The sequence below is a fragment of the Peromyscus maniculatus genome, chromosome 9 (assembly GCF_049852395.1).
Source record: "Peromyscus maniculatus bairdii isolate BWxNUB_F1_BW_parent chromosome 9, HU_Pman_BW_mat_3.1, whole genome shotgun sequence".
Lineage (NCBI taxonomy): Eukaryota > Metazoa > Chordata > Mammalia > Rodentia > Cricetidae > Peromyscus > Peromyscus maniculatus.
In genome coordinates, this window is record NC_134860.1 from 51,591,607 (window position 1) to 51,601,046 (window position 9,440).

Consider the following 9,440-nt stretch of genomic DNA (forward strand, 5'->3'; position numbering starts at 1 on the left):
TAGCAGAACTGTGAAACTTTCTTGCTGGGGAAAACCCTCCCCTGCCAGAGCAGAGTTGTTACATCTGCATTCAGGAAACCTTTCCTGGAGCAGAACCCTGACACCTTGCTGGGGAACAGAACTCTAACACTTATTTCTGTTGGGAAAACCTTCCTTTCAGAGTTGCCTGTAACCCCACAGCTCTTCTAGGCCCTTGTGGCTTTTATGACTCCATTCTCCAGCCTTTTCCTGTGGATGAGAACTCCCCCCTACCCCACCCCCGCCCCTTAGAGCTCTTTTGGCCTCCATTTGATTTCCATTTCTATGAAAGTCCTGGTACCAGGCACCAAGTCTCTACTCTGGCTTAGTCAGACTAAGTGCCTGACCCCCCACTGAGTGTGGTGACAACCCACTGAGTGGCTTGGTCCTCCTTTGGTCCTCCCTGAGTTCTGGGGATGCCCACGGCTACAAGCTGCAGTGACATTTTCCTTCTCTCTCATCCATGGGAATGTGTCTTCCATACTCTCATTCCCCCTTGGGATGCCTTTTAGAAAACCTCCAGCCTCTACACCTGGCACCCAACATGAAGTGCCCTAAATTTATTCACTTTTGCAATCGAATTTGGCTTCAATATCCCTTAGATAATCAATATTATTTGGGACCTTTATAAATACTGTGAGTGACTAGGGAAATGGAAAGAGATTCCCCATTCCCTATTTCTCTTTTCTTGGCTCCAAGCCCTGTTTGTTTTTGTCTAATCCCCTTCACACACACACACACACACACACACACTTTGTAAATGTCTTGTCCTTTAAGTTACCATTGATAGGGGGTGTGCAAAGGAGTAGGCCAGCTGCAGCGTGCACACACCCTGCACACACTCTTTTGGCTGGGGCTTCTCTCCTGCAGCATCCTCTGTCTATAGCCAGGACTCAAAATTTTCCTGTCTCTAAGTCTTTGTTCTCAGCTTACCAGATTCAGTTTTACAGGGATTCAGGTATCTTTTAGGTATGAGTGGTATTAGACTGTTGTTTTATGCTGTCCCACTTGTTTTAAAATCTGGTTCTGGCCAGGCGGTGGTGGCACACACCTTTAATCCCAGCACTCGGGAGACAGAGCCAGGCGGATCTCTGTGAGTTCGAGGCCAGCCTGGTCTATAGAGTAAGATTCAGGACAGGCACCAAAACTACACAGAGAAACCCTGTCCCCTTCCTCCCCCCCCCCAAAAAAAATCTGGCTCTGGAGTTAGGGTATGGCTTCCTCTCCTCTAGTCCCAAGCATACTTGTTTAAAATTTTCTTCCAAAATCTCTGATCCATATCAAGTGATCCATCTGACTATGTGAAAAAAACAAAACAAAGGGACAAACTATTCCCAAAGGGGATGATTGCTACTCATCTCGTATTCTTTTGGTTTTGGTTTAACTTACTAAAACTTTTGCTAAGGTATAAATCTTATCTCAAGATTTGTAAGACTGTTGTGTAAACTTACTGTGCCTCAAGATTTGTAGGCACATTGGGTGTGATTAAAACCCTGTAAAATCTGTAACAAAGGGGTGACTTACAACACCAGGCTTGATAGTTAAACATCTATACATAGGTAATCTTAAAGGAAACACGTGGCTTGCTGCCACCGTAGCTGCTGTCCCCGCACTGGGATCGAGACAGCCACCGGGCTGACAGCTATCTTTGCTGGGACTGGAAAGGAAGGATTTTGCCATGTGACCACACTCCCATCTTGATTAAAAGTGACCACGAGACATAAGCCAACTAAGGAAAAAATAACTCCTCCTAGATGTGAGGCCCAAACCAGATGATTCTTCCACTATTTTAGATCATGCTAACATGCCTCCTCCTTATTGGCCTCAACCCACAGTTCCTTCTCTTCCTCTCCAGCCTCTACAGTTTCCTTTTCTTCCTTCTCGGTGACAGGCTGCTCACCCAGTCAGGGCCGATGCCATCCCTGACCAGGACCCTGAATGGAATTACAATATCCCAGGGGCACCCTTGCTAGGAATCAGTTTGCAACTTGCCTCCTGGCTGGTCTTCACAAGACCACCTTTAAAGTGGTAAATTATGAAATAATCCAAGAGGCCGTCTAGAACAAACATGAAAAACAACTCAATTCCTAGACCATCATGCAAAGGCCCTCTTCAAATACACCAATCTAGATTCTGAGACCCCAGATGGAAAACAATTCCCGATGACCTATTTCTTCTCCCAGAGTCTCCCTGATACTGAGGCCAAATTTAAACATCTGGAGAGAGGACCCCTAACTCCACAGGCAGAAGCCTTGGCTGTGGACTTCAAAGTGGAAGAGATATTTTTAAAAAGCCAGAAAACAAAAATACCTGATGCTAGTGAAGGCCTTTCAACTGGCCATAGCACCTTCCCAGGCTCCCTAAGCCTGAGAATCTCCACATCCTTGTTTCAAATGCAGTCAGGAGGGTCACTGAGCCTGGGCCTGTCTGAACTCTCATAAGTCACCCAGACCATGTCCAAGGTTCCATTCAAGAAGGACATTGGGGTGATGACTGCCCCCAGGTCCCTTATGGCACAGAGACATCAAGCCTAGATGGCCCTTCAGCTGACCTCCAAGATATGGCCGTGGGTGACTGAAAAGGCCTGGGCTCCCTTGGCCTGACCACAGCCATCTCTCACTGGGAACCTCAGGTAGATATCACAGTATCAGAGTGATCTATCTTTCTCCTTTTGGACACTGGGGCCACCTATTTAGTCTTGACAGAACTTCTTGTTCCCCTATTGTCAAGGTAGAATGACAGCCTTACCAGCCTCATCAAATCCCACCAAATACATCACCCAGGCTCAGTACCTACTCTGTCTCTACAGTCTCAGGGAACTTAAGCCTCTTATCTCTGACCTCTTAAGAAAGACTCTTCTGTACCTCACTTCTTCCCTCTTTAGTAACCCTATACTCACAGGTTTAAAAACTGATGGAGGGACTGGCAAGATGGCTCAGTGGTTAAGAACACTGACTGCTCTTCAAGAGGACCTAGGTTCAATTCCCAGCACCCACATGGCAGTTCACAACTGTCTGTAACTCCAGTTTCAGAGGATCCAACAGCCTCACACAGACATACATGCAGGCAAAACACCAATGCACATAAAATAAAAATAAATTATTTTAAAAAATGGAAACTACCACTTTGTTTAGGATCTCTGACTATTAAGCCAACAGTGGTTCCCCTTCACCCTGTAGTACCCAACCCCTATACTCTCCTCTCCGCCATCCCCTCAGAGACCTCCCATTTCTCTGTCCTAGACCTCAGGATGCCTTCTTTTCCATTCCTCTCAATCCCCGATTACAAAATGTTTTTGCCTTTACTTGGACTGACCTGGATACTCGCCTTTCCATCCAACTCTCCTGGACTGTCCTCCCCCAGGGGTTCTGGAACATCCCACATCTATTTGGCCAGGCTCTGACCTCTGACTTATCCTCTCTGTCTCTTCCTAAATCGAAGCTTATGCAGTGCATAGACAATCTTCTCTTTGTAGTCTACCCCTGCAAATTAGCCAGGCTGACACCTCTACCTTATTAAACTTTCTATCCAGCCTGGGATATAGGGTCTCACCCCCTAAGGTCCAGATTTCTACCCCTCAAGTTACTTATTAGGATTAGCTATCACTCCAACCCACAAGGCCATTACCTTAGATAAAAAACACTTGATTCAGTCACTCACAATCCCCACCACCAAGGATAAAATTCTATCCTTCCTAAGGATGGGCAGCTTCTTGTGCTTTGGAATCCTTCCTTCTCTCTTCTCGACCACCCCCTATATGAGATGGCCCTTGGTCCCTCACACGAACCCCTTTTTGCACCCATTACTAAGTCATTTTGTAAACTTCAACAAGCCCTCCTCCAGGCTCCAGTCCTACTTAGTCCTATCTTCTAGACTTAACTCACCCCTTCTCTCTCCAGGTTACAGGAAAGGAGGTATATGCCCTCAGGGTCCTGGGTCACCAACTGGGACCTTCCTTTGTGCCTGTTGGATACTTATACTTAGAACATACTGTCCAAGGATGGGCACCTTGTCTGTGTGCTCTGACTGCAGCTGAACTTCTTATACATGAATAAAAATGATTAACCTTTGGGTCACCCACTACTGTCTTCTCTTTTCACCACCCGCTGTGGTTGATATATTGTGCACCCCAATAAACTTATCTGGGGGTCAGAGAACAGAACAGCCATAATATTAAACATAGAGGTTAGGCAGTGGTAGCACACACCTTTAATCCTAGCATTCCAGAGGCAGAGATCCATCTGGATCTCTGTGAGTTCAAAGCCACACTGGAAACAGCCAGGTGTGGTAACAAGAGCCTTTAATCCCAGGAAGTGATGGCAGGAAGCAGAAAGGTATTTAAGGCGTGAGGATGAGGAACTAGAGCCTGCTTAAGCTTTTAGGCTTTTGAGCAGCACAGTTCAGCTGAGATTCATTCTGGATGAGGACACAGAGGCTTCCAGTCTGAGGAAACAGGATCAGCTGAGGAATTGGCAAGGTGAGGTGGCTGTGGCTTGTTCTGCTTCTCTGATCATTCAGCATTCACCCCAATACCTGGCTCAGGTTTGTTTTTATTAATAAGAACTTTTAAGATTCGTGCTACAACCTGCCCCATCCCCTAACATGCAAGGGTCTCCAAACACCCCTTCCTGAGTTTTCTCTCTTCAGGTAGCATTGGTAAAGGATCCTACACTTACCTTTCAGCCATGCCCACGTCTCAACATTTCAAACTGACTCAAGCTCCTGATGACTCTCCTAAGGTGTGTTTGGATCATTTGCATCTGCTGGCTTTTGCCACCCACCAAGTCTGATTCTAGAGTCTACCTCCTCAGCCACCTCTTCCCTCCACCTCAACTAAACCATCCATTGTTGCAGAATATTTGTTTAACTATGTAAAGATGTGTTGCTGATTTGCCTTGCCTGCCTAAGGCACCTGATGGGTCTAATAAAAGGTGAACAGTCAATAGCAAAGGGAGAGGTATAGGTGGGACTTCTGGGCAGGGAAAGTAAGTAGGAGGAAGAATTTAGGCTCAGAGGAAGAAAGAAAAAGAGATACCAGAGAGATGCCAGGGACAGCTGGTCAGACACAGAAGAGGCAGGTGTAGCTAGAGTTTTCCTGCCTTGCCCACAGTCAGGACAAATCTTTGTCACCCGCCAGTCCCACAGCCACTCAGACCCAACCAAGTAAACACAGAGACTTATATTGCTTACAAACTGTATGGCCGTGGTAGGCTTCTTGCTAACTGTTCTTATAGCTTAAATTAGTCCATTTCCACAAATCTATACCCTGCCACGTGGCTCGTGGCTTACCAGCATTTTCACATGCTGCTTGTCCTGGCGGGCGGCTGGCAGTGAGTCCTTCTGCCTTCCTGTTCTTTTATTTCTCCTCTCTGTTAGTCCCGCCTATACTTCCTGCCTAGCCATGGCCAATCAGGTTTTATTTATTGACCAATCAGAGCAACACATTTGCCATACAGAACATCCCCCAGCACAGCCAAGTGCAGACCATCTCAGACACCTGCACTCAGGCCCGTGGTCCTAATCATCCTCTATGCGGACCTGCTAGGTAAAGCCACGAGGAACCCGAGAACGGGCTCCCACAGGACATACAGAACATCCCACAGCAGGCAGGAAAGTGGGACCTAGAGAAAGAAAGGTTAAAAAGCCCCAAGGCAAAATATAGATGAATAGAAACAGGTTAAATTAAGTTAAAAGAGCTAGTGGGACAAGCCTAAGCTAAGGCTGACCATTCACAATTAATAATAAATCTCCATGTCTTTATTTGGGAGCTGGTTGGCAGCCCAAAGAAAATTCCAACTACAATGCATCTTTTGGGCTGCCCACAACATGGGCATGTCCCTTCCTTGCCCTTTGGGCTGGCCACCATGTGGGCACACTCCCTGAAACATCCTTCAAGGCCCCACCACATGTACAATTCTACTTACTTAGACACTTGCACTTCTCCAGCTGTTTTCACCTCTGCCTGCTCTAACCACTTGTCTCTCCACTTCTACTGAATAAGTGTCACTGTGGTGCTCCCTGCTTTGTTTACTTTACTATGGAAGCCACACCAAGTGTGTCAGGAAGTTTCCTCTTACCCTACCAGGTCCCCATCATACAGAAAGGGACACCTTTCATCTGTGATTTGGGAAAGTTCTCTCTGACAAGTCTCTCAGTCCACTTGGGGACCTCCAGGATTGAAATTCTTGCTACCATGACACTTAACCCCTCTGTTCCCTCATGGCTCCTCTCAGCTGCTTCCAGAACTTCCTCACCTCCCACGAGGAGCTGCCTTACATGCTCCAGGTTCTGAGACCTTTCCTTGCCCCCTTTCCCTCAGAGCTACCTGTTCTACCTCTCCTAGTGCCCTTCTGGGCCTAGATGTTGTGAATTACCTTACCTCCCAAAAGGAGCTGCTTCCTAAGTCCCGCAGCTGCCTTAAGCCCTTGTGACCCTGTCCCTCCTGTCTCACAGCTCCATCCTGGAAGTCTCCCAGCTTCTCTATGCCCTCCTGGGCTTCTCTCTTGCCCCTCAGCTCCACTTGAAGCTTATAGAAACTCCCTGCAACGGAGTTTGTGACCCTTCCTCTCTTCCTCCACGGACTCAGATTTTATTAAAGCCTTACCCTGTTACTACAAACAGCTTGGCCTCAGTACATTACAATGGCCTAAACTGGCATGCTCAGTTTTTAATTGTGGCAACTTCTGCCACTGTACAAATGATCTGAAAATCTTTTATAGTTAAACTTTCTCCCTCCTCCTCTATTCCTTCCTAACTACACCTGTCCAGGGTAGCTCTTACCTCCCCACCTCTAACCACTAGCCTGTCCTAATAGGGTCACAAAATTGCTCTATATCAGGCTGTCAAAGGTGGATTCAGTTCTGTATAACTACCTTATCCATCTCTCCTTCACCGGGTACCTGTTTTCTCTACTTTTATATAATTCTTATCCTGAAAACAAAAATCATAAAAACAGGGTTTATGATTAAAGCTTCACCTCCATGTACTCATACAAAAATCTATCTCATACTGGTAGCTGAACTTTGTAATATAAGAATCACGCCGGGCGGTGGTGGCGCACGCCTTTAATCCCAGCACTCGGGAGGCAGAGGCAGGCGGATCTCTGTGAGTTCGAGGCCAGCCTGGGCTACCAAGTGAGTTCCAGGAAAGGCGCAAAGCTACACAGAGAAACCCTGTCTCAAAAAACAAAAAAAAAAAAAAAAACAAAAAAAGAATCACCTAGGTGGTACCTGGTGACAAGCCCTTCCTGATTCCCATCACAGGGTTTATAGTGGCATGGCATAACAAGTGAACCGTTCAGGTACTACCCTTTTTCTAGCAGTCCTGGGTATAACCACTGGTATCACCACTGGAGCTATGGGACTGACTACTTCCCTAGCTGTTTTCCATTGGTTTTCCTCTCAGTTCATCCAGGATCTCCAACAGGTGGCTCAGACTATCCTAACCTTCCAAGGCCAAATAGACTCACTGGCCACCACAGTGCTACAAAATCAGTGAGGATTAGATTCATCAACAACACAAAGAAGTGGTCTTTGTCTCCTCCTCAGGGAGGAATGTTGCTTCTGTGTCAACCAGTTAGGTATAGTAAAAGGCAAGATCTGACAACTCCAGATAGATCTCCAAAAAAACGTAAGAAACAACTCAATGCCTCTGGCTAGTGGCTCACTGACAGTCCAATATGGAACTGGATGCTACCCTTCTTAACTCCCTTTCTCTTCCTTTTCTTAATCCTACTAATTGCACCCTGCCTTATAAACTCCTTGTCTAGATTTTTTCAACAACAGAATCTCTAACCAAACTTTTAATTAGTTGTTATTACAGGTTTACCAGTCCCTAACTACAGAGCCAGAGGTCAGCAACTCCAGATTATACCCCGATGGTGAAGAACAAATTCATCCAAAGGACTTCAACACCCTGATTCAGCAGGAAGTAGTCTAATGATAACATCACACCCTTTCCTATGACCTGATTGTCTATCAATAAAAAACAAAAAGGGGGGAATATAAGCCCCTCAAGCCATATAAGTGGCTAGGCCCTTCCCCTGGGACCTCTAACTGCCAGGTTCCACTCACAGAACACTCAAACTGCCCTAACTGCTGGACCCAACCCCAACCCTGCAGGGTAAAAAGGCCACTTCTGGGCATGAAATCCCAATAGTCTTCACCATGAAATTCTATGTAGACCCTGTATGCTGTTCAGTTCTCTGCTGTTTCTTGCCTAAGCAGAGGCAGCCAGCCTCCTGGGGTTTTTTTTCCCCTCCCAATAAATCTCTTGTGTGAGGTTTGTTGTTTGGTGTGACTTTGTGTTATTCCTTGGTTCCTGATTGCCAGGATACCTTTTCATCCAAGCTGTAATGCTTACAATCAGTTTTTAAAAGACCTCCTAGTCCCAGTTATTACTTTCATCTTCCTCTTGTCGTCTCTGTTTCTCATTCCTGGTCTTCCCACTCAACACCTCATCATCTGTGACCCTTATTCTTGCTGGTTTGGGACACTGTTTATTGACTTGCTTTTCATGCCTTGCCCATCCTGCTTTCTCTCTCTTTTTTAAAATTTTTATTTAATTTTTTGTGGGTTTTTTTTTTGAGACAGGATTTCTCTGTGTAGTTTTGGTGCCTGTCCTGGATCTCACTCTGTAGACCAGGCTGGCCTCGAACTCACAGAGATCCACTTAGCTCTTCCTCCCCAGTGCTGGGATTAAAGGCATGTACCACCGACACCCGGCCCATCCTGCTTTCTTAACAGCACCCAGGATCACCATGTCAGGGGTGGAATCACTAACAATGAACCAGGCCCTCCCACTTCAATCTCTAATTAAGAAAATGCCCTACAGGCTTGCCTACAGACCAACCTTATGGAGGCATTTTCTCAATTGAGGTTCCCTCCTCTCAAATGACATTAGGTGTCAAGGTGACATAAAAACTAGCCAGCACACCAAATATACAAGAGGAAATAAGTACACAGAGAAAAACCCAGAACTCTGAAGAGGGTGCCCACAAATATTCAATAGAGTTCTTATTTATGCATGGTGTGGAAACTATCTCCAGGGTCAGGAAAAGAGATGTCCAGACGACTAGAGGTAGCAGACCCCTTCAAGTGTATCTAGAATTCAGGAAGGAGATTATGGCTGGACCACTTGCTCTTTATTTCTTTAATTCATTCATTGCTCAGGCTCTACCCTCTAGCACTGGTGACCAGTTTTAAAGAATCTTTCATGCAGACATTTTAAAATGCCCTGTTGGATTTAGATAACGAGTGGAGATAAAAATAAATGCTGTCCCCATGGTAAGGCACAGTAGCTACCGATAAGCCTTTTTTTTTCCATCAATAACACAACCATGTTAAAAACTAATTTCAATTTCTTATCCCTGAATACACTTACACATATTGTCAAGTTATAATAAATTTAAGCCTGGAAGAATG

General features: G+C 45.8%; 1 protein-coding gene across 1 annotated transcript in view; it reads left to right on the forward strand.

Annotated features, from left to right (window-relative positions):
• LOC102917268 (M1-specific T cell receptor alpha chain-like) overlaps nucleotides 1–9,440 on the forward strand; it is a 775,359-nt gene that overhangs the window by 554,657 nt on the left and 211,262 nt on the right. The gene's annotated exons all lie outside the window — the stretch shown is intronic.